This window comes from Rousettus aegyptiacus, unplaced genomic scaffold (assembly GCF_014176215.1).
Source record: "Rousettus aegyptiacus isolate mRouAeg1 unplaced genomic scaffold, mRouAeg1.p scaffold_m13_p_3, whole genome shotgun sequence".
NCBI classification, from domain to species: domain Eukaryota; kingdom Metazoa; phylum Chordata; class Mammalia; order Chiroptera; family Pteropodidae; genus Rousettus; species Rousettus aegyptiacus.
Window position 1 is genome coordinate 58,780,671 of NW_023416306.1, and position 27,020 is coordinate 58,807,690.

At 32.4% G+C, this 27,020-nt stretch overlaps 1 protein-coding gene and 1 pseudogene across 11 annotated transcripts in view; both read left to right on the forward strand.

The window, feature by feature from the left end:
- The window catches only part of CNTLN (centlein), a 250,801-nt gene that overhangs the window by 21,927 nt on the left and 201,854 nt on the right, over nt 1-27,020 (forward strand). The window lies entirely within an intron of this gene.
- Nucleotides 4,519-4,631, forward strand: LOC118600512 (annotated as a pseudogene).

Consider the following 27,020-nt stretch of genomic DNA (forward strand, 5'->3'; position numbering starts at 1 on the left):
GGCAGGAGAAAACAATAGGCAAGAAAGAGATGTTACTAAATTTTTGAATGATGTTTTGTGAATTCATAAGTGATAACTGACTAAGCAAAACGGAGAAAGTTGAAATCGACAATACCTAATAAGCTTTGTAATAGATAAAACCAAAGATCTCTGATGGATGAAGTGAGTGATTATGATTAAAAAAAAAAATAGGAAAATTGACTTACAGCCTATATAAAGAGCACATAGACAGACTTCCAGTACTCCTCTTATCAAGACAGGAGGCAAGAGTTTTATTCTCTTGAGAGATCAAAACAGGTAGCCTCTGGACTTAGGAATCGCAGAAATATCAAGGTACAGTGGTTAGAGTTATGCTGAGAATAAATGAAAGCCCATTCTTCTGAACAATTAACACTCACTGAATTGTTCAGCTCCAAGAGTGCTGGAAGCTGTGCATTGTCATATTCAAGCAGAAGACTTAAGAATTCTTCTCTGGAGAAACCGAGCAGACTTAGAGAAAAAGCAGAGAGACACTAACATTTAGGAGTCCCCTAACAAAATGACAGGTACTCCATTCAGGTATCTATAGGGTGGATTTCCTGTGTTGGCAAGCTGCTCCCCTCTGACCCCCAACCCCGTCTACGAAGACTACCAATAATTTTCTTTAGTGCTTCAGTCTGAAATATAAATGGACAACAAAGGATCATAAGACAGTTGAAGAAAACTTCCAACATGAAAGATAAGAAATCAAAAGTAACTGAAAAACGGACCTAAGAGGAGACAGAGACAATGCAGAAGAAAACTCCTATGATAAATATCTTAATGGAGAGAAGAGGTTTTACATGTATGAAACATGACTCGGAGGAAAAAAATGAGAAGGAATACATGAAAATTAAATGATTGTCGAAAAAGTAACGAGAAGATGTGGAAAAAAAGTTGAGTAAGTCTCAAAAATTTGAACAGAGGAACAAAGAAGTAAATAGGAGCAAAAAGAAAAGAACATTAGACAATCTACATGTTCTAACGGTAATTATTAGGAATTTGAGAATTAGAGAACAGATAAAAAGACATTATGAAAGAAGTAATTAAAGAAATTTCTCAGACTCAAGAGACTTGAGTTCTCAGGTTCAAATGCTTTTGACCGTACAGGTCCACTGATACAGACTGGTAATATAGAAAGGTATTTTATGCTTCTCCTTGGGAATTCTGGAGGTAGTGGTAAGTAAATACAAATCTGAGCAAATGAGTGACACACAATTTTTATTTTTTTAAAAAAGAAGGAAGAGTTTTATTAACATTTCTCTTTATTTCATTAATTAACACAACCACTAAATCATTACTTCCTGCTAGGATGCCATGTGATGCCATATTGATTGCGAGGGGACTGTGAACCTAAGTGCCTTAAAATTTCCCATTCCAGAGAGTTTATTTTGAAAAAAACAGTGTTCAGTGTTCTGTTTTCTTCCCCCAACTTCTTAGTTATTGCATCTTACCTCTTACATTAGGTGTTAGAGAAGGGAGTCTCTACTGATTTTCCTTTGAGATCCACACACAATTCAGGGGCCCTACAGTTCAACATAAGTTGCTCCTTCTCTTGGTGGGCATGTATTTAATGGTAGAAGGAAGATAAGGAGGATAAAGCTGTTAAAGATCCGATAGAATGTTAAAGGAAAAATGTACCAAAGGTATTTAAAGGGGAACTAGAAAGTAAGTAAGATTTTTTTTTGCTTATCTTCAACAGTTGGTAAGTGAAAAATTCTCTAATGAGATGGTATATATGTATATATATATATGTGTATATATATATACACACACATATATATGTGTGTGTTTTAATTCTGGTATAAATGTTAAAAGACAAAAGTCTTAAGAATTATAACTTCAAAAATGTGTTTATGGCTATACGATATTAAAAAACAACTTGTGACATCAATAACATAAAGTGTGGATGGAAAATGTAGTTTTGTATTCAATTGAAGTTAAGTTGTTATAAGCTTATAATAAACTTATAACTTAAGATATTTTATGTTAGCTTCCTGGTAACCACAAAGAAATACCTATAGAGGATACACAAAGGAAAAGATAAAGGAATTAAAACATACCACTATGAAAAATCAACTGTTACAAAGGAAGGTAGCAAGAGAAGGAAGAGGGACAAAAGGATTACAAGACAAACAGAAAACAGTTTTTAAAAGTGGCAGAAGTAAGTCCTTATCAATAATTGCTTTAAATGTAATACATTAAACTCTCCAAACAAAAGACCTAGAGTGGCTGAATGAATAAAAATTATATGAGACAAAATAAACTTTAAGTCCAAACTGTCACAAGAGACAAAGAAGATCATTATATAAAGATAAGTCAATTCATCAGGAAGATATGATATTATAACATCCAAGCATCTAAATGTATAAAGGAAACATTGCCAGATATAAAGAAATAGAGAGCAATGCAATAACAATAGGTGTTTTAATACCCCACTTCAAGAATGGATAAACTATATAGACCAGTGGTCCCCAAACTTTTTGGCACCAGGGGCCAGTGATTCTATGAGAATCTAATACCTGATGATCTGAGGTGGAGGTGAGGTGATGATGCTAGCACTGGGGAGCGGCTGCAAATACAGATGTAGCTCCTCTTGCTAGCCTGCTGCTTACCCGCTATGCAGCCGGTTTCAGTCTGTGGCCTGGGGATGGGGGACCCCTGATCTAGACTGAACATCAGTAAAGAAATAGTGGACTTTAACAATACTATTAACCAAATTGACCTAACAGTGATATATAGAACATCCCACCAAACAGCAGCAGAACACACACTCTTCTCAGGTGTCCATGGAACATATCTAGGATAGATCATGTGTTAGGTAACAAAATAAGTTTACCAAATATAAGAAAATTGAAGTTATACCAATTATCTTTTTCAATGACAGTTGAATAAAAATAGAAATTAATAAATAGGAGAAAGAAAATTGGAAAGTTCACAAATACGTGAAAATTAAACAGATTTAAAAGAAATAAGAGAAAAAGGTTTAAGACAAACGAAAAGGAAAACACAACATACCAAAACATGGGGTGCAGCAACAGTAGTATTAAGAGGGAATTTTATAATGATAAAGACGTACATTAAAAAATAAGAAAGATCTCAAAGAAGCTATTTAACTTTTTGCCTCAAAGAACTTGGAAGGAAAACTAAGCCTAAGTTTAGCAGATAGGAGGAAGTAAGGATAGAGCAGAAATAAATTAGTTCAGAAAAACAATAGGAAAACAACCAACAAAACTAAGAGTTGGAAAAATCAATGAAACTAGGACTAATTTTTTGAAAAGATCAACAAAATTTGCAAACCTTTAGCCAGAGAAAGAAAAAAAGAAACAAGGCTCAAGTAAAATCAGAAGTGAAAGAAGAGGTATTACAACTGATGCCACCAAATACAAGGGATCATAAGAGACTACTATGAACAAATATATACCAACAAAATGGATAACCTAGAAGAAATGTATAAATTCCCAGAAATGGAGAAACTACCAAGAGTGAATCATGAAAAACTAGAAAATCTGATAAACCTATAATGTAGGAGGAGATTAAATCAGTAATCATGAAACTTCCAACAGAGAAAATTGCAGGAACAAATATTTAAAGAATTAAACCAACACTTAAACTCTTCCAAAGAAATTGAACAGGAAGAATATCTAAACTCAATGTATGAGGTCAACATTACCCTGATAGCGAAGCCAGAAAAAAGATACCATAAGAAAAGAAAACTGCAGAACAATATCTCTAATAAACACAGATGCAAAAATCCTCAACAAAATACTAGCGACCTGAATTCAGCACACTTTAAAAGTATAATATACCACAATCAAGTAGGATTTATCCCTGAGATGCAAAGATGAACATATGCAAATAAATAAATGTGATACACCACAGTAACACAATAAAGAATTTAAATAAATCATGATTATCTCAATTATGTAGAAAAAGCATTTGATAAAGCTTGACATTGTTTCTTGATAAAAATATCTCAACAAACTAAGATGGAATTTGCCTCAGCATTGTAAAGACCATATATGAAAAGCCCATACCTAACAAATAATAATGGTAGAAACTGAAAGTTTTCCTTCTAACAGCAGGCACAAGGCAAGGACTCCCACTCTTTGCACTTCTATTCAACACATGTTGGAAGTCCTACTCAGGGCAATTAGGCAAACAAAGAAATAAAAGGCATCATTAGATTGGAAAAGAAGAGAATTGTAGAAATGACATGATCTACATGGAGAAAATCCTAAAGATTTAGGATAAATGTAGTAAAGTTATGAGATACAAAATGAACACATTATACATTAATGAAAAACAATCAAAGGAAATTAAGAAAACAACTTTTCTTATAATAGCATCAAAAAGAATAAAATACTTAGGAATAAACTTAATAAGGGAAGTAAAGGATTCCATTGAAAACTATAAAACACTAATGAAATAATATTAAAAAGGCAAATAAATAGACTTTTGTCTTCATGAGTTGGAAGACATTGTTAAAATATCCATATTGTCTATGGCCCTGCTATCCTGAACACGCCCGTCTGATCTCGGAAGCTAAGCAGGGTCAGGCCTGGTTAGTACTTGGATGGGAGACCACCTAGGAAGACCAGGTGCTGTAGGCATTGAAAAAAAAAAGTCCATACTACTCATAGCAATCTACATATTTAATGCAATCCCTATCAAAATCCCAGTGGCATTTTTTACAGAAAAAGAATCTTAAGATTCGCGTAGAACTGCAAAAGACCTCAAATATCCAAAGCAGTACTGAGCAAGAAGTACCAAGCTGGAGTGATCACACTTCCTGAGTTCAAAATTTATTACAAAGTGGCAGTAATCAAAATAGTATGGTACTGGCATAAAAACAGACATAGACCAATGGAAATAATGAAAAGCCCAGAAATAAATCCATGATTTTTGACAGTTGTATCAAGAATATACAATGGATAAAAGATAGTTTTGTTAACAAATTTGGGAAATTTGGGTATCCACATACAAAATATAATTGCAACCCTTTCTTATACTGTACACAAAAATAAATTCAAAATGAATTAAAGATTTGCATTTTAAGACCTGAAACTATGAAACCTCTGGAAGAAAACAGGGATCTTCTTCAGGTCATTGGTCTTGAAAATGATTTCTTTGATACCACAACAAAAGTACAAGCCACAAAAGTAAAAATAGATAAGCAGGATTACCTGAAAATAAAAAACTTCTGCACAGTAAAGGAAACACAGTGAAAAGGCTATCAACAGAATGGGAGAAAATATTTGCAAACCATGTGTCTGATAATGGGTTAATATCCAAGATATATAAGGAACACCTATAATTCAATAGTAAAATAACAAAAAATCCAATTTAAAAATGGGCAAAAGAATTAAATAGACATTTGTGTAAAGAAGACATACAGTGGCCAACAAGCATTTGAAAATATGCTCAATGTCACTAATCATGACAAGAGCAAATCAAAACTCCAATTAGGTATTATCTAATACGTGTCAGGATGGCTATTATAAAAAATTTGAGCCAAAGGAAGTGTTGGTGAGGATGTGGAATATTTGGAACCCTTGAACACTGTTGGTGGGAATGTAAAATGGTGTAGCCATTATGGAAAATATGGAGGGTTCTCAAAAAATTAGAAATAGAACTACCATATGATTAAGCAATCCCACTTATGGGTATTATATCTGAAAAAAATGAAATCATGATCTTAAGGTGATATCTGTACCTCCATGTTTATTGCAGCATTATTCTCATCAAGATATGGTAATAGCATAAATGTTCATTGATGGATGAATGGATAAGTAAAATGTGATATATAGATGCTGAGGAATATAGTATAGCCTTGAAAAAGAAGGAAATGGTACTACATGTAACAACATGGATGAAGCTGCAGGAAATTATGCTAAATGAAATAGTCACAGGATGACAAATGCTGCATGACTCCACTTATATGAAGTACCTAGAATAGTCAGACTTGTAGAGAGTGGAATTAATTTTTAGAGTCTAAAGGAGAGGGGAAAATGGAGAGTTCCTGTTCAATGGCTATAAAGTTTCACTTATGCAAGATGAATAAGTTCTGGAGATCTGCTGTGCAGCTTTGTACCTATATTTAATAATACAATATTGTGCACTTAAAATTTAAGGGGGGGTAAATCTGATGATATGTTTTCTTACTACGATAAAAAAAATTAACTATGGACTATATGAGAAACAAAAAAACATTTCTTCATTTTATTAAAGGAATTTTAACAACAACAAAAGGAAATAATGTAAGTTCATATAACTTAAGGAAGACATTTGTGGGTGGTGCTGTGTACTATTCTTTTTGTTATGTCTTTTTACTGTGAGTAAAAACGTAATGTGTAACTTGGATAAAAAATAAGGGATAAAATATGTCATTTCATTCTGATTTTAAATGTTTATCATCTATTAACTTGAAAGTTGTATATGTTAGTACAGCAGATTTTTTGACTTTTTATTATTTTTAAAACTCCTAAGTTAATTGTTAAATAAAAACAATAAATCCTATATACACAACACTTATTAACTACAAATATTTATTTTATTATACTTTATATGCTATTTATTATAAAGACCTACCTTTTTTCTGTTTTGGTTTCTTTATTTGAAACCTGAGAGATTTAAGGCCTTATTGAATAGGGGTTATGACCGGAGATGTGGGGTGGAGTGGGGTGGGGTAATCAATTCTGAGGTTTTGTGAGGATTCTAGTGGGGGTAATAGTTTTACCAGAAGACCAGGTCAGTTCCAGCCACAAACTATGGAGGCAGGAATTTATAAAAAGGTTTTTTATTGTCATAGTCTGGCAACCATATTTCACATTTATTTTGAGTAGATTTAGAATCTTGAATAATCCTAAAACTGACAGAGCACGATGTTAGTTTTGTAAAGTTTGAAGATCCCTTTTGATTGCTTCAGGTAATTCCTGGTATATCCTTTTGAATCAATGAACTTGGCCTTGGCTCTGAGTATGTGACTTAAAACTAAAAATTAAACTATTTAAATTCTCATATATGCTTTCATCAGAAAGAAAAAAGATTAAATCATTTTTGCATTTCTGGAGGGAGCCAAAAATACTACTTCTGACATCTTTAAAGAGTAATTGTTCTCAGCTCTTATTATCTAACCTATTTCACTTAGCGTGACTATCTCAGGATCCATCCATGTGGGATATAAAACTGAAAGTGACAAATGAACAAGACGAATAAACAAAAACTCGTAGACATAGTTTAGTGGTTACCAGAGGGAAATAGGTGGGGAGTGGTAGATAAGGGTGTAAAGGGGGTCCAATATATGGTGACAGAAGGAGATTTGACTTGGGTGGTGAACACACAATGCAATATATAGATAATGTTTATTATTGAATTGTACACTTGAAACCTATATAATTTTATTACTCAATGTCACCTCAATGAACAATAAAAAAGAAAAAAAAGAAAAGCCTTATATATCATGCTAAAAAAAAGAAAAAGAGAAAATACTGATGAATTTAATATATTAAAATAAAAAATTTATTGAAAAAAAAAGTATTCATTAAAGTGCTTTGCCACTCTTCAGAGTTAGTTATACTAAAGTCTGCTTTTGTTAGTTATACTGAAAGTCTGCTTTCATACAGGGATGTAGTGCTCTGTTTCACTGCTATATAGGAAGTTGCTAGTTACTGAATACTGGATACTGAATGTTGGAATTTTAACATGGTTTCTCTCTATTGATTGTTCGATTACTTTAGCATCAAATATTTGTTGAATGTTTAGGAGATGCCCAGCACTGTACCAGGCATTGTGAGTATAATGATGAAAGAGGCAAACAAAGTCTTTTGATGTTATAATCTTGGTCAAACATATTTATGCCTCCAACATAAGGAATACCAATCTGTATTGAAAATGTTTCAGACATAATTATGCCATTTCTGCAGACTTCTAATAAGGTGCTAATACTGTTGTAGCAGAGATTGCTAGTGCTCCACCAGCATCTGTACTCTTTTTGGACATAGGGCTAGACTACATTTCCCAGTTTCTCTGATTACAACTAAGTTCTGGCAAATGGATGGTGGGTGGAGATACAGATGCTCCTTGATTTACTATAGGGTTACGTCCTCACAAACTCATCAAAGTTGAAAAGACTGTAAGTTGAAAATGCATTAATTGTACTTAACCTACTGAACATTATAGCTTAGCCTTAAATGTGCTTAGAACACTTACATTTGCTACATCTGGGCAATCATCTTGAATATCATCTCATAAATGTTTGCCTTTCTCTTCTCACCAGAAGCAGGAGACACAGATGGGCATTTTGTAGACATGATGGGATGTAGACAAAACACAATATCCCCCAAATGCTGTCAACACAGTACAGTATAGAATATTGGTTGTTTAACATCCTGATTGTATGGCTGACTGAGCTATGGCTGCTGCCACTGCCCAGCATCATAAGAGAGAATAGTACCACATATTGATAGCCTGGGAAAAGATAAAACTTCAAAATTTGAAGTACAGTTTCTGAATGTGTATTTCTTTTATAATATTGTAAAGTCAAAAAATTATAAACAAAGACTGTCTGTAATGCGTACTACCTTTACGCCTTGGCATATGGCAGGCTCTTTTTAGGCCACAAACTTTTTTTACCAGCTCTCTTGTGTCATTTGTTAGCTGAATGTTGAGGATTCTAAGGACTCAGGACCCACAAAATGTGAGAAGCCTGAGTCCCTGAGTGACTCAGTAGAGCAGAGCACTCCTTCTCCTTCTAACTTTATCAGACTATGATGTGAGAGAGAAATAAACTTGTGTTGGTGCGTGTCAAGCTGCCGAGATCTTGGGGTTGCTTTATTTAAGAAATGTGATTCTTTTTCTTTTGAAAATTTTAAAACAGTAGCTATTGTTTAAATGTTTTTTTAATTGCATGTTAAATTACCTTTTTCTGGATTTCCTTTTTGTATTTCTGGTTGGAGATGATTAATGACAGTTTTCATGATGATCATTGACTATGCCAATAGGTCAAGAAATCTATGGGTGTTTAACAGCCCTCATATGAATAAAATATATTATGGGTGTTAGCTAGAGTGGTGGGAAGTACTCAAAATAATTGCAAATACTTGGGTTGTTTATTGTCTCTAAATCATATATTTTTCATAATTAAAAAAAGTATGAATGCCTAAGGTTTTTATGTGGGTGTTTTTTTTAAATTTTCTGGATATTCTAAAATTGACTAAACTTTTGAAACTTAAAAATGAAGAATTTTATTTAGAAAAGGCTGAATGTAGTAATATATATAGTAGGTCAAACATAAACCTTTAGGACTGTCAGTGCACTTTTAAGTCTGGTTATAAATATATATACATTCATAAAATATTTAAGGTCATAAGCCATTACATTAAAGCCTCCAACATGATTAATATCTTATTTGTTTATGCTAATGTTTTATCTTTGGTGTCATACAGTTGAAGGAAAAAAACCTTTGAGTAGCTGAGGGAAAAGCTGCTAGAATTCTGAAAAAAATAATGGTTATAGTTTGTCAGAAGATTTCTAGAAATTTTTATGGAGGAAAAAGAAAAATGTTTTCATCAGAAGTGGGGGACCAGTAGTCTTAATTTCTCTTGTTCTCTTTTCTGGAGCTGTTGAGTCCATCCATTGAGTTGTTTATTTTGTTTTTTGTACTTTTCAGTCCTAAAATTTCCATTTACTTGTTTTTGTTTATTCTGTCTCTTCCAGTTTGTTTTTTGTCTCTTTATAACTGTTTGTTAAAGCATTTTCATGATGGCTACTTTAAAATTGTCACATAATTCTGACATGTGTCATCTTGGTGTTAGCTTCTATTGATAGTGTTTTAATTCAGTTTTATGTATTCCTGGTTCTTAAAATGGCGAGTGATTTTTGTTTGCAGCAGGACATATGGGTATCATGTTATGGATTCCGTATTATTTAAACCTGTTTAAGCTGATTTTCTCTGATACTACTCCATTGGGGAAGACGTGGTGCTCACTTTTTGCTGCCAGAAGAAGTTAGAAGTTTAGGTTCCTTTCTTTGTCTCTGTTGACACCTGAGGACCAGAAAAGGACTTCAAATTACTGCTGGATAGGTGTGGTAGTTACCACTCTCTCCTAGGCCTTCACTAATACACCCTGGCTGGGAAGAATAAGGATACTGCCTCATGTGACCTCCACTGGCAGCATGGAAGAGGGGAGCCTTATGACTGCTGGGCACTGATGAGAGTTCTGATTACACTAGCTACCTTTGACACTGTCCCAGTGGTGAAGGGATGGTGGGGAGCCTTATTACAGCCTTGCTTGAATTGAAATCTAGGTTCCACGATTGGCCTTTGCTAGTGTAAGTGGTGATGGGGCCACATCTCTCCACCCTCCCTGGTAATAGGCTAGACTAGAGTGGTTATTGTCTAAACGTTTTTTTCCTTGTTAGGCTACCCCTTTCTGCTAGAGAGAGTAGATTCATCCTGGGACTTTTTTCTTACTGTACTTATTGGCATTTCTAGGTTGACTTCTCCTGCCCTAAGTCTGGAATATTTGAGGCAAGAAGAAAATCTAGGGAACTCATCATTGTGTTTTACCTTGGTTTCCAAGATTCCTAGCCAACCTGCTTTTTTTTCCCCTCTACCTTCAGAGTTTTCTTGAGTTTGTTTTATATGTAATGCCCAGTGTTTTAAGTTGTGCTTTGAGGGAGATGTAGAGCAAAGTACTTGTAATCCTTTTTCCTAGGAGCGGAAGATGATCATGTTTTTAAAAACTTTTATCTTGATGCTGTACTTGAGAGTTAATTGAATTGAGTAGATTAACATTTTTGGAACCCACTATTCAGAGTAGGGTTTAAACAGTTTGATAGTTGAAGAGTTTACCCTATGGGAGGATGACAAATACCTGGCTGTCATGTCATCATTTTTACACTTCTATGCCATAGATTTTACTGATTGTTCATAACTCTCCTGTTGAGTCCTCAATTAAAACAGTCTTCCAGTCAGCCTTCTGAAAGGATTTTGTGCAGCTGAGAAAGCCTATTTGCCAATATCTGCCTTGGGCTTTATTCAATTGAATGTAACTATGTGAATTATAATGAGAGGGTCCCAGTTGGGATAGGTCCTACATCTATAAAATCGATGTAGTTACTCAAAGTCAGTGAAATAGTTGTTACTGGAAGGCCTTTGTCTTCTTAGTATCTTAACTTCATCTATGTGTGGACAATAGTATCCCAGAATTCTAGCAGTTAAGGCGTAGGCATTCCAGTACTGCCACTGGGAATTATCATTTACTTTTTTTGGGGATTGGGTATATACTACATTTCTAATTAGTGAACACACCAAAAAGTTTTAAACCACCTGTAAATCTAAATTATATTATACTCATGAATGGCAGACACATCTGGTCTGTCATATGGAAGTATCACGAAGCAACCTTTATTCTCTCAACAAATTTATCATTTTATAAGATAATTCTGAATATAAACCATAAAGAAAAGGGTGACCACAAAAACTCATTGAATAGGATTGTAGTGTTTTACTATATTAGACTATCTTGTAGCATTAGAAATTACTTTGTGAACAAATGTTTTTCTTTTTAAAAAAATCAGAAAAGGCATGTAAATGTTTAAATAGAATCCCAAGCAATAAAAATTACAAGCAATTAAGATAATTAAAAAATGTCCACATGTGGCACCACCAGTAATCTTTGTCTATTCAGTAACATTGATAAAGCCTTACCTATTCCTTTCAGTACCTTTGGTAAATTTTCATGTTATCATCAAAAATAAATGTTTCAAGAGAAAATGAACTAGATATAATTATATAGTAACAGTGCTGAGATCAATAGTATTTAAAGTAGTTGGAAAGTAAACTGAACATGAAATATACTTCTTCATCTTCTTATTTGAAAATACCTGGAGGCCTTGCTTTATCCCAAAGGCATTTCTGATTTGCATAGCAAAGATAATATTATTTATATTTTTCTTTAATATTCAGATACGGTTATATATTCACCAGATAAGAAATGTACCTAACATGGGAAAGCTAGTATCTAAATCTGTGCTTAAGGACCAGTTAGGTGTAAAGCAAATAACTTCTGGTTGAAATGGAAAAATAGTGAACTTTTTGAAGTTTCACTTTAAGGTCATGGAATAATCTGATTTATTATAACATATGAAAGAAAACAAATGATCCCAGATGATTATCTGACATTTTAGATTAGACTGAGTTTCCATAGACATTAATATTATAAGTAATTTTGAAAAAGAGATTTTTGAAATATCTTTAAAGTGTATTGGTGAATTCACCAATGGAATGATTTCTTGGAATTTTAAATGAACTTTGTTATTTGAAAAATTGTCAAGGGTATATAGGTGTAAATAAAATTGCTGTTTTGGAATTTTAATTTTAAAATTATTATATCATGAATATTTATTATAACATACAATATTTTTGTAATATTGCTTCAAACTTAAAACATTTTTATTTTAATAGTTAAAATACAAAAGTGAAATGCAATATTTTTTACTGGTAATTTCAAAATTTGATGTTATGCATAAGAAGTTACTTTTCAAGAGTGAACATTAATGGGAGGAAGAAATATAAAAAACTAAAATCAGATAATTTTTCGATTGTGTATGTGGATAGGTCTGAGGTAGGAAGTGGCTTTGGAGTTGTGAATGGTATTAGGGGGGAAATGCAGTGTTATTATTAAGATCTTGAACACAGTTGCCATTGGCATTATGGATTCGCTTCCTTAGAGTTCAACACAGCCATTTCAACAGAATTCCTACCATTACAGTTGGTATTGCAAGATTAGTTAATTAAAACAATACTAATGCTAATCAGTAACTGTACTTGTACTATAACCACCCTTCCCCAGAAAAACATATCTTTATTCAGAACACGATAGGATCTAAGAGAATATATCTTAGACAAAAATTTGAATTGGTCGAGGAAAGTATAATCCTTTTCAAAGAATTGTAGATTTGAATGAAATATAATTTTACTCATCTGATATTAAAACCAAAGCCACAGAATAACTATCTTTTATGTCCTCTAGCTAAGTCTGAGGATTTTATGAAAGCTTTGGCCCAATTATATTAAATTTACCTGCTCTAAAAGTCCAAGGAAAGCATTCTAGCTGAATTTTCCTTTATTGGGGATCCTAAAGGTAAGTGGATATCAATGTTGCCATTCTAGTGAAATTTTCTGTTGAAATTGCCTTCTGGTAATACATTAAAAAATATTTACCATTTATATTCCAAGAAGTATATACTCTTTAATTTTCCAAGAAGGTTATCAGATTTAATGCATTAGCTAGTATGCTTAGGACATGAGCACATCAAAAGGAAATCAAAAGTCAGTTAACTTCTTGTACATGTTTACTATTGTGTTAGAAACTGGATAGTCACAAACAAAATATGACTTTTGCCTTCAAAGGGTTATTAAAAAATTATATTCTTAACTAGCATTTGACACACCAGTGTTTCTAAGATTCATAAGTAGTTGCCGTAGCAAATGATGTTTCCTTTTTAATTGTCATCTGGCTTGAGTCTTCCTACGAAAATTGCTTTCGTATATGTGCTTAATGTTTTTCTTTTTTTAGTTTACGTTTTTCCCTGTTAATGTCTTTTGGTTTGTGGGATTTGCTTCAGGTGTGGATGGTGTGAAAGGCTTCCCAGAACAGTGAAGAGGCTTCAGCAATAAAAGAAGTAGAAGAGGATTCAAAACACATAGGAAGATCTTTCCTAAGCCTTGCATTTTTTACCATGCGAGAGAGCCTTTTATCTCTTTACTTTCTGAAAAATTTTTCTATAGTTCTCAGAGTAACTGAAACTTCCTTGTGCCCCCCAATTGAGGATAATTTCTGTCATCTCAGGCCCTGCTTATAATTTACCTATAGGATTTATCATACTCTGCCATATATATATGTCCACTGAATGAACTATAAACTCCTTGAGAAGGATCTTCATCTATGAATCACTTATAATATATAGCAAATCATTCATAATACAGTGTCTGTTAGTGCTTCTCTAGAGAGTTGCTCGCACTTTATATCTTTAGCAATAGGATAGTTATATTAAGAGACTTACATAACAAACAAAATAGGATTCATGGTGCTAGGCTTTAGGAAGTACTGGAAACATGATAGAATTCATTTTGATTTCCTCAACTAAGACATTTCTTTTAACTCTAAGATTTGCAGTCTGTCATTCAAAAGTGTTTATTGACTATCCATATTGGGTTAGAAATCCTTGCCAGGCCATCTTTCCCAGTATACTTCAGTAGTAGGTACTCACTTTCCTGTCTCAAGGTTGTAGCCGTTATTGGTTCTTCTTGTTCTTGAGATTCTAGGTTTATAGAGCACCATTAGCTGCCAATCATGTGGATATATTTGGGTTGTATTATCATGTGTAAGGAATTTAGCAACTATTAAATTATCTAATTTACATACCTATCTATCGTCAAAATGTTTAAAAGCATCCATTAATTCTCCATATATGGATAGTTCTGACTGGTAGTTTGTTTTTTATGCATTTTTAATAAAAATATTGCCATCCTTTCTATTGTATCTTTGATTCCTATATTTTCTACTCTAACCTGATTATCTATTTACTCTTTTATATGCAAACTCAAATTTTATTGAGAAGAAATCAGAAGTAAGATTTTTGTATGGAGTTGCAAGTTGCTTTACTTTTAGAGTTTGTCTTTGATGTATACATTGTTTGGTTCTTGATATACTCCTTTACTTTACCAGTGGCATAATTTCTGATCCCTGATGTTCTACTTGCATTTGCAGAATGGTTATGTTATAATTTAGAAAGAGTTTAGATATGGAATTAGAAACATTTGTTTGAATTTTCACTTCGTTACCTGTTAGCTTTGATTTTCGGTAAGTTTAATAGCTTCTCTTAAATTTTCTAATCTGCAATTTCAGTATCTCTTTTACTTACTTTATGTGTTATTAATAATAGTTAATTTTAAAATTTAAAATTCCTTTTAAGTTATTACGTACTATAGGAGTTTTTAAGTGACCGATGATATTTTTCCTGTTAAGTTCATTTGATAGCAGTCTTAGTCCATTCTTGTGCTTTCAGGTTCTTAAAGATAAGAAAATGAGAGGGTCAGAGGAGGGTTAAAAAATCGTTTTTAATATGAAGAAGTAATATGGGGTTATTATAGAAAATTTGAGAAGAGAAAATAATATTCATAGACCCACCACCTATTGAAAACTTTTGTAATCTTTTATGTATTTTCTCTCAGGAATAGGAAATATTTTGTTTGTTTTTGTTTTACTAACACTAGGTTATGTTTTTGTATTGTGCTACCAGTACTAATAGTATTTATTTTCTTCTACTCTGAAAGCTTTTATTTTTTCAATGTCTGTATAATATTCCACTTTATGAATTTACCACAATTTATTCAATCCCTTACCTATTATTTAATATTTATAGTCAGTCAGTTTTTCACTGTTAGAAACATTGCAGTGATGAATACATTTGAACAAAAATCTATACCTGAAAATATTGGATTCAGGATTGGAAGTTTAGAGAACCTGTATAATATGTAGCCAGCAGCAGTATATGAGAGTACTCATTTCATGGTATCCTTTCTTGTTTGTGTATTTTTTTTTTATCGTGAAATGATTTAAGTGTGCAAAAGTATATAAAAGTAATTTAATGACACATATTCTCTGCTTGGTTTAAGATTTAAACATTATATATAATTGTAATTTCCTTTGTATTTTTTCCAAATACTAATGTACCTTTCCCTCTCCAGCTTTTGTATCTAAAGACATTACACTTTTTTCAACAAATTATAATATCAATTTTGTTTTACCTTTTTGAGGTATAACTGACAAATTTAAAAGTTGTATACATTTAAGATGTATAACATGTTTTGATATATGTATACATTGTGAAATAATCAATATAATTAACATATGTATTACCTCTCATAGTTACCCTTTTTTTATGGTTAGACTACTTAAGATTTACTCTCTTAGCAAATTTCACTATATTATACTATATAGTGCTAATAACTGTAGTCACTATGCTGTATAGCAGGGATCCCCAACCCCTGGGCTGCTGACTGGTACTGGTCTGTGGCTTGTTAAGAACCAGGCTACACAACAGGAGGTGAGTAGTGGGCTAGCAAGCAAAGCTTTGTATTTGCAGCGGCTCCCCAGTGCTAGCATCACTACCTGAGTTCCATCTCAGGTCATCAGGCAGTGGATTCTTATAGGAGCATTGGTCCCTGGTGCCAAAAAGGTTGGGGACCATTGCTATACAGTATATCTCCAGAACTTACTCATCTTGCATAACTGAAACATTTCACCCTTTGACCAGCATCTCCCCTCCTCCCCTACTGCTCAGCACCTGGCAACTGCCATTCTATTCTTTGCTTATATGATTTTCATTTTTTCAGTGTCTATGTATAAGTGAGATCATGAAGTATTTGTCTTTCTGTGTCCAACTTTTTCATTTAGTATACTCCAGGTTCACCCATGTTGTCACAAATGTAAAGATTTCCTTCTGTTTTAAGGCTGAATAACAACCCATTCTATAGAGTGAAGCACTGCTTAATAATGGGGATATGCCTGAGAAATGTATCAATAGGTGATTTTGTTGTGTGCAAACATCATATAGTGTACTTACATAAACCTAAGTGGTATTGCCTATTACACACCAAGGCAATGTGGTATAGCCTGTTCCTCCTAGGCTACAAACCTGTACAGTATGTTACTGTACTGAATGCTGTAGGCAATTGTAACTCAATGGTATTTGTGTACTAAGCATACCTCAACATAGGAAATGTACAGTAAAAATATGATATAAAAGTTAAAAAATAGTATACCCGTATAGGACACTTATGAAAGATGGAGCTTACTTACAGTACTGGAAGTTTTCTGGGTGAGCCAGTAAGTGATGAGTGAATGTGATAGCCTAGAGCATTACTGTGTACTCTTGTAGACTTTATAAACACTGTACACTTAAGCTAACTAAATTTATAAAACAACTCAGTATTAAATCATGCATGATCAAGAAATGTAAACACAGCATGTCTAAGGCTGCTGCCAGCATGACATGGCATACTGTTTTATATTCAACTTTTTTTTTTAATGAGTAGAGAGAGTACACTCTAAAATAATGACAAAAGTATAGTATAATAAATACATAAACTGATGACAGTCATTTATTATCATCATTAAGTATTATGTGCTGTACTTTTTATATGACTGGCAGTGCAGTAGGTTTGTTTACACCAGCATCACCATGAACATGTGAGTTATAATGTTATGATGCTGACTAGGATGTCACTAGGTGATAGGATTTTTTCAGCTTCATCATAATCTTATAGGACCACTGTCACATATGCAGTTTGTCATTGACCAACAAATCATTATGTGGTATGTGACTATACATGTACCAAATTTTCTGCACCATTAATATGCAATTGGATTATTTCCATATCGTGGCTATTGTGAATAATGCTGCCATGAACATGGGTGTATAAATAGATATCTCTTCAAGATCCAGATCATTGTCTTTGGATATATACCCAGGAGTGGTATTGCTGAGTCACATGGTAGGTACATTTTTAATTTTTTGAAGAACCTCCATATTGTTTTGTATAGTGGTTCTACCAAGAATACACAATTGTTGCTTTTCTCCACAGCCTCACCAACACTTATTATCTCTTGTCTTTTGATGATAGCCATTGTAATAAGTGTGGGTTGATATCTCGTGATTTTGCATTTCCCAGATGATTAGTGATATTGGGCACCTCTTCATGTATCTATTGGGCATTGTGTGTCCTCTTTGGAAAAATGTTTATTTTAGTCCTCTGTCTGTATTTTAATTGGATTCTTTGTTTCTTTTGCTATTAACTCGTATGAGTTCTCTTATCAGATATATATTTTGCAAATATTTTCTCCAGTTCTGTAGGTTGCCTTTTCATTTTGTTGAGTGTTTCTTTTGCTGTGCCAAAACTTTTTAGTTTGATGTAGTCTCAGTTTTTGGTTTTTGCTTTGTTGCTTGTGCTTTTGGTGTCATATTCAAAAACTAATTGCCAAGACTAATGTCAGGGAGCTTTTCCCCCTATATTTTCTTCTAGGAGTTTCAGGATTTTCAGTGTTTATGTTTAAGTCTTTAATATATTTTAAGTTAATTTTTGTGACAAGTTTAATATAGGGGTCCAGATTCATTCTTCTATATGTGGTTTTCCAGTTTTCCCAAAAACACTTATAAAAGATACTCTTATTTTTTATCCTTAAGTATTCTTGGCTCCCTATTAAAATATTAGTTGATCATATCTATGAGGGTTTATTTCTGGGTTCCTGACTATGTTCATTGATCTATGTTTCTATTTTTATGGCTGTACCATACTATTTTGATGATTGTAGCTTTGTAGTATAGTTTGAAATCAGGAATTGTGACATTCTTTGTTATTTCTTGGAAGTGCTTTGACTATCATCTTTTGTAGTTCTATACAAATATAAGGATTGTTTTTCTATTTCTGTGAAAAATGACACTTGAATTTTACGTTGACTCTATAGATAGCTTTGGGTAGTATGGATATTTAACATTAATTCTTCTGATCCACGAACATATATCCTTTCACTTTTTTTGTGCCTTCAGTTTCTTCAACATCTTATAAGTTTCAGTGTATAAGTCTTTCACTCCTTGTTTAAATTTATTCCTACATATTTTATTATTTTAGATGTTATTTTTAAAAAATTTTCAGATGTTTTATTGTTAGTGTGTAAAATACTATTGATTTCTTTATATTGATTTTGTGTCCTACACCTTTCTAAATTTGTTGATTAGTTCTACCAGTGTTTTGGTTGAGTCTTTAGGATTTTCTGTATAAAAGATCATCTCATCTGAAGGCTAATTTTACTTCTTTCTTTGTAAGTTAGATGTCTTTATTTTTCTTGCCTTATTGCTTTGGTAAAGACCTTCAGTACTATGCTGAATAGGAGAGGTGAAAGTGGGCACACTTGTCTTGTTCCTGATCATAACGGGCAAGCTTTCAAACTTTCACTGTTGAATATGATTTTAATTGTGGGCTAATCATATATATCCTTCATTATGTCATGGTGTATTCCTTCTTTGCTCAATTTGTTGACTGTTTTTGTCATAAAAGGATGTTGTATTTTGTTAAATACTCTTGCATCTGTTGAGATGTCATATATCTTTATCCTTCATTCTGTTAATATGGTGTTTTTGCACTTATTGATTTGTATATATTGAACCCTCCTTGCACTATAGGGATAAATCTTGCCTGATCTTGTTATGTGATCCTTTTAATGTGCTGTTAAAATTTAGTTTGCTTGTAAGTTGTTGAAGATTTTTGCACCTGTAATTCATCAGGAATATTGTTCTGCAGTTTTCTTTTCTTATAGTTGCCATAGTTGCCTTATCTTTTGTTAGTGTCAGGGTAGTACTGGCCTTATAAAATGAGTTTAGATGTGTTTTCTCTTCTTCAGTTTTTGGAAGAGTTGGAGAAGGATTGGCATTAATTTTTTAAATGTTTGGTATAATTCACTAGTGAGTTATCAGGACCTGGGCTTTTCTTTGTAGGGAGGTTTTTAATTCAGTTCAGTCTCATTCGTTATAGATCTTTTTCCATTTTTCCATTTTTTCATAATTCAGTCTTGGTAGGTCATCTCTGTTTTCTGGAATTTATTCTAGGTTAGCGAATTTGTTAACATAATTTTTCATAGTCTGTTATTATCCTTTGTATTTCTGTTGTTTAGAGAATACTATGATACTCATAAATAAAACTGAATAGTTCAGTTAAAGGATCTTAGGCAATGGTAAGAAAATACTTCAACTTTATATTGAATAATTTCTATTTCTATGGCTCAAGTGTTATGACATTTTCCTATGCACTATCTAATTTGTTGTTAATCCTTTCTAGAGTATATTTTATTTCATATAATATATTTTTCACATCTAGGGGTTCTTTAGTTGTTTTTTTTTTTTAAGTATGTTTTTCTCCATTATATTTGGTTTCCTTTAAATTCTTAAGTATATTTTTAATATTTTTACAAGCTATTTTAATGTCCTCGAATTCCCTAATTCCATTATCTGAGTCACTGATATTTTTCTACATTATGAATCACATGTTTATATTTCTTTGCATTCCTGGTAATTTTTTAAATTGGATTCTGGACTTTGTAAATTTTTTGATATTGAGTTTGATTACTGTTGTATTCCTGTAAAGAGTATTGGACTTTATTTTTGCATGCCATTAAGTTACTTCTGAGTCAGCTTGATGTTTTTGAGACTTCATTGGCATAGATCCAGGGTAACCATTCTTCCTGTCAAGAGTAAATTTAGTTCCTCTATTTAAGGCATGACGCATTTGCCTAATGCCCTTTACATCTTTCCACTTGACTGATGGGAATGTGAACTATTTTCATTTCCTTGACCTCTAGAAATTGTTCAGTCTACTGCTTTCCATTGTTTTTCTCCCTTGCCTGGAGTACTTTTCTCTCGGACATGGACAGATAAATCCTCAAAGAGGAACCCTTTGGAGCCCTTTGGAGCTTGTTCTCAGTGCAGCTCCATTCTTTAGTACTTTACCTCACAAATTCTATGTACCAAGGCTTTCCTGAACTTCAGTCTGTATCTCCTTAACTTAATGAGATCCTGAGCTGTTTGGATTTCCTTTTCCTTCATTGTAGCTTGAAGACTGCTTTCAGATTACACTGCAGCAATCATACAGCTTACATCATTGGTTTCCTTCTTGCAGGGACCACAGTCCTTTGCTACCTGCGTCTAGTATTTGAAAATATTTACTATTTTGTATAGTCTTCAAGATATTTAAGGCAGCAGGCTAAACCTGGTCCCTATTCCTCTCTTTGGCTAGAAGTGGAAGTTCATTCAGCTTTATATGTTGAGAAATGACCCAGAACTTTCAGATAATTTAAACCATATCATGCATTGTGAACAGTTAGTAGCTTAATATTAAATTGAAATAATGCCAAGAAAGGACTTTTTCTAATCTGGTGAGTTTAATTCACATGGAAATGAAAAATTTTTCATTGAAGCACCAGATAGAAGAAATTCAACAAATTTTTTTGTAGTTGTTATATTCAGAGTTTCAAGTAGTCCTCTTGTAAAAAAGTTGACTGATACAGAAAATGATGTATCTGGAAATTCCTAGTGTTTAAAAATTTGTGCCAAAACATTTATATTTAACCTTGAAAGTATGTGACTTATATCTCATTATCTGAGTTATATTCTATTACTCCTTCAGTTTTAGATTTGAAGATGAATATATGAACCTCCTGAAATGCTGAGGATAGTATAAGATAATATGAGATTGAAGTTACATGAGACTGAGTAGAGTTGTAATTATATCAATTAAGAACTACTACTAAGGAATTTTGAGAGACTTTTTAGTAAAGATATCTGTTACTTTATGTGTTATAATTAATAACTATTCACATATTATAATCTATAGTCATTTAAATAATGGATCTGTTTTCTTTAAAGATTAACTCATATGTTCCCAAATGTTCTCAGTTTGTAGTACCCTTAGTATATCAGTGATATTTTCATGATACTTCAAGTTAAAGATAATTACATGAGTTTCCATTGATTAAGTATTTGTTTTAACAACTTAATGACCATTAGAAATATACATGTAAATTAAAAGGAAAGTATTTTAATTTTATTCTTTAATAACCATAATTTTTTGCCATAGGATGTGTTAGATTATTATATACTGGACAGCTTTTCAAAGTTTAGAATCAGATTGGTCATTGCCAGACTCATTTTCTTTTCCATATGCTTTTTGCTCTCAACTTGATTTTTATTGCAACAGTGGCCAAAACCCCAAGTTCATAAATCTACGATGCCATGAAAGGAATGTAGTATAATCTAACATTGAAACTCTGAACTTCCTCTAGCTAGTCGTCTGTCCAGTGTCCAGTAGATTTCAAATATTGCTGTGTTTCCCCTTGACATTTAAAATATCCCACAGCGCCCCTGTAGGCTTGCAACAGCACCTTTGCGAGTCTTCGCACGCATTCCGGTTACTTGAATTAATTCATTCTCTTCTTACGTTCATTATAGTTTTATATGGAATTCTGGAACGATCAGTGTCCTGAAGTAGATCAGTGTTCTACTTCAAGATAGGGAATCTTTGATTCTTCTTGATTAGCAAAAAACTGATTTAGCAATGGTGAAATAATGGAGTAGTTGATATTTTTCTTTCTTTTTTTTTTTTTTTGCTGACCCGTCCTCCCCCCGCCCCCCGATAGTTTTCTTAATGAAAAACTGTTTACAGCAGACGCTTCATAGAAAAATTATTGAATAAGTTAGTTTTGGATACCATGGTTACAAATAATCTGGAACACAAAAAGAAATAGTAAATTAAATATTAAAACATATTAAATGTGATAAAAATGAAGTACATTTTTATTGTACAAGGTCATATGAATAAACAAAAGAGAAAGATGAATTTTATTGTGAGATGTATTAGGAAAATTAATTAAGACCGTTTATGCTGTTATTGGGTTTCATAGTGTAAATTATTGTCTTATAATAGACGAAAGATATTCTGATTGCTCCTTAAAGGTATCTGCCCACCAAACTATACTAAACTGTTATTGTGACTCAATGAATTTTTGAAATGGTGTATAAGGAAGTGTATTCTGAACGATGTGGAAAATATTATTTTTTGTGTAGTATTATAAGGATATATTTGCTCTTTCATGTATTTGTGGTTTAATACACCATATTATAATAGCCTATATATATTGAGTTTTACTATAGGCCATACACAGTTTTTAGTGCTTTGTATATATTGACTCATCATCATTATCTCATTATAGTTTAAGTTCATTTTCAGTTTGTTTTTGTAGAGTCTTGAGAAAGAAAAGCCAGTTAGTATCTCCTAAATAAGAGGTTTCCAATAGTAACTCTAAACCTTTTTGGTGTTATTTTTATTTGTTTACTAATTCTTAAAGTAATGTGCATTGTACTTGAATATTCAAATTTAGAAATATATCTGAATCTCAAAGATATTTAGAGTTTACCAATATTAATAGCTTTTACTTTTTCATAAATATATTTTCAAATGTATACTAATTAGAAGTTGCTTTATTTTCCTATTTGTTTTTACTTCTAAACACCTTGTCTTTGTATAAATCTTGAAAACATGTTTGCTTTCTTTTTAACATTCTATACATATTGATAGGCTTCTCAACAATTTTTTCTTATGCTCAAGTTTTCAGTGAGCGCTCTCTCTCTTTCCCTCTCCCCCTCCTTCCCTCTCTGCCTCTGTCTCTCCTTCTCTCTCTCTCTCTCTCTCTCTCTCTCTCTCTCTCTCTCTCTCTCTCTCTCTCTCTCTCTCTCTCTCTCTCCTCACCTCCCTCTACGCCCCAAAACCTGGACATGACAGCTCTATTTTGGAAAATGGGAACCACGAAAAGAAATAAAAAGACAAGATGATTTTTAGTATTTATTGCATGTTTATTTAAGATATGCATGCTATATTCTTGAAATAATTGTGTTAAAGGTTAAAACTCATAGAATATGGGAGAGTATCTTGTATTTATGTTTATAGTTAAAGTTTAGATGCTTAATAAGCAGACTGTTGTTATAAGGTTATATTATATATTCTCATCACTGGGAAAACGTCCCTCCTGCTCCATTCTACTCATAAACACATGCGTTGCACAGCTGCTAGATGATTGTACACTATCCCATGTGTATTAAGCCAACACAGCCTGAAAGAAGGTTGCATTTTCGAGCATGGTAGTAGCATGGCTGGTTGGAGACCCCAGAAGTGTAGCTGCCAGAACTCTTCCATCTGGCATCAGTGTTGCTAGGCAGTTAGTTCTACACAGGGCATAGATATATTTAGCTGAGCACTCTTCCTGTTGCAACAGCCATAAATGCCTAGGCAGAGATATGGATGAATGGGAAGATGGTCAAAGAAACTAATAGAAAGGTGTTTAATTATAACCACTGTACTGTTTAAGGTGAAAGAACATGCAATAACATATGAAGAAACAAATTTGAACTTTTACTATATAGATACAAAAAGCTTGACAAATAGTCTTTTAACTTCTATGAAGACCTTTAAAGAATTGTGAAATTGTAGGGAAGCGTAGTTACTTAAAAAAAAAAAGTTTAGACTTTTTATGCATTGCAGAAGGTAACACAGAAATACGATTTTGTTTTTAAGGTAAAATAATTGTGATTGTTTTCATTTGATGAAAGTTTATTTCTGGTTTCATTAAAAATTCCCAGAACGTTGAACATAAGTCAACATTCCATGGAGAAGGAAGTATTATGCAGCTTGCATGTGTGCATATCTGCATATTGGAGCACAAAATATTGACATGATAATTGCAGTCAAGCCTGAATGAACGGTGGCCTGTGGGAATTCAGCTGGTGTTGTACCAACTGGATGGCTGCTCAGGACACAGTTTGAAATGCAAGGTGCAAGTTAGCACTTTATTCAGCACAGGCAGGCATCATTTAAAAATCCTTGGGGGCAACCCTAGTGATGTGCAGATGTTAAAACAGTCTGTTCTGAAGTGCTGATATTTTTGAACATTAAGAGACTTCTAGATTCTGGGTATAAAATATTTGCACAATTATTAAAGACATAAAATATCCAATCTCTTCTAATGCTTTTATGAACATTTTAGATAATAAATGTTGAGTATATGCAGAAGTAACTGGAGATATGTAGTTTAAAGAGCAGAAACTAGAAAATCAGGAACTAAAGTCATTTAATTTCTAAGTATAAAACAGAAGATGTTTTGTTTTGAGTTTCAACTTTTTATATTTATAAGTAATGTTGAATGAATAAAAATATCTGAAACAAAGGTACATTACTCAGTGATATATTAAATCTAAACTGTTATGTTCTATTAAATGATTACTTTGTTTAAAAAGTTCATCTGTGTACCATAATGTACAAATTCAGATTCAGATGTAGATTAATTCTATTTTTTTTTTCTAGTTTGGAACTACCTAATTGAACAGCAAAAAAAAAATCAGTCATTTTTTCATGTATCAGGCTGACTCAGCACAAGTTTTGACTTTCTTCATATATGGTTTGAATATATATTTTATAATTGAAAAATAAAATGTAATAGAAATTCTGGATTATATTTTAAGAATTAAGTACTGATTTTAAAGTGAAATAGATATTTTAACTATATTTGAACTTTTAATATATTTTATACCAAAGATTTTATATGTATTATGATCTTTTGATTAAGTAATATATTTTTATTCAGAATTTTTAAAATAAGTTTTTACTATGAAGTAAATATGTTTAAAAATATTTGTTTTCAAGATTTTCTCTTTTTCTTTTCTCTTCAAGTTATTCATAGATACCGTTCTGGTTATATATTTTGCATATTCAAAGTAGGAAAATAATTATAAAACAGTTGTGAATAAAAAGATAAGTAATTTAATAATAGTATAATTCTCATTTCCCTAAACCTCCATTTTTATCAGTATTACTGTTTTAGAATCTTAATGTTTATTGGAAATTGAGAATGTATTTAAATAGAAAGTTCTTAATAAGTATAAAATCTACATTTTAATAGAGTCTGTACTCAAATGAAAGAAAACATTAGTTTAACTATGTTTATTTTATGCATTATTGACTGTTAATTAAGAGTAATCAATGGTAGAAAGTTTTACTTTTTATTTTCTTTATTTTCTAATTTAGACCAACATCATTGCCTCATTTATAGTTAAATGTGTCTTTTAGACTCTAATATTTCATTTTTGACATCTCATTAAAAATGGGCTCAAACCCAGAAAATATAATCCTGTCACATTGTATAATATATGGCATGGTCTATAACACAATAAAATTTGATTCTTAATGATTTAGAATAATTTCTCAGATTTTTGAGTTTAGAAAAATTGCAAAAAGTTAGCGTGGTAATTCATGTGGCTAAGTAGAGCAATCTTAAATGTTTAAATGAGTAGTACTCTTGGGAAAAGTGATTGGTGTTTTAAACTTGTACAAATTTGACAGCCTCTCTTCACTTCATTTTTCATTCTAAAGAAGTCTGCAAATATTCTTAGCTCACATCATTATAGCACATCAGTGGTTCTAATTAGCTAAACAGGAGTTTGTCTCAGTCATTGATCATCATCAACTTCTTGACAGTGTCTCTTTTTTTTTCTGAAATCCTCTTTTATGTCTTGTAAATCCATAGAATATATCTTAATTGAACTGACCAGATATTCAATGATGTTTTAGACTTGAAATAACTTTTTTCAGCATTTATTCTAAATAAAATATATTGTATTCATATTGCAGCACTGTTTTCCCTTGGGAGCATTTTCTTGTTATGAAAATATTAAATATCCTATACCACCAGGAGGAGCTGCTGTACAAATCTCTATATAGATTTTGAATTCTGATTTTTTTTTTTCACTTTTGAAACAATAACATAGTATTCAGTTTTGGAGTTTTTGGTTATAAAATATATTATTGAGGTATATTTTGAAGTTTATATTTTATTTGAAGTTTTACATTTCACTTATGACTTATACTTTTAGTATTATATAAGTCAGCTTAATCTATTGAGAAGAGTGTCATTTATTGTTATTGCAGTGACTCAGATTTTAGTGTGCATCAGAATCACTTGGGGCTTTGTGTCTTAGGCAGTTTGGGCTGCTACAACAGAATACCATGACTGGGTGGCTTAAATAACAAACATTTAGTTTTTTGGAGGCTAGAAAGTCTAATAACAAAGTACCTGCAAATTCCATTTCTTGTGAGAGCTCTCTTACACACAGCTGCCTACTTGCTGTAACCTTCCATGACATGTGTGTGCATGCACGCGTGTGTGTGCACACGCACACACACAGACACATCATCTTTCATCTGTCTTAATATAAGGGCACTAATCCCATTCATGAGAGTCCAACCTTCATGACCTCTCAAAGTCCCCATCTTCAAATACCATCAGATTGGGGATTAGAGCTTCAACAACATATGAATATGAAAGAAACATTTAGTC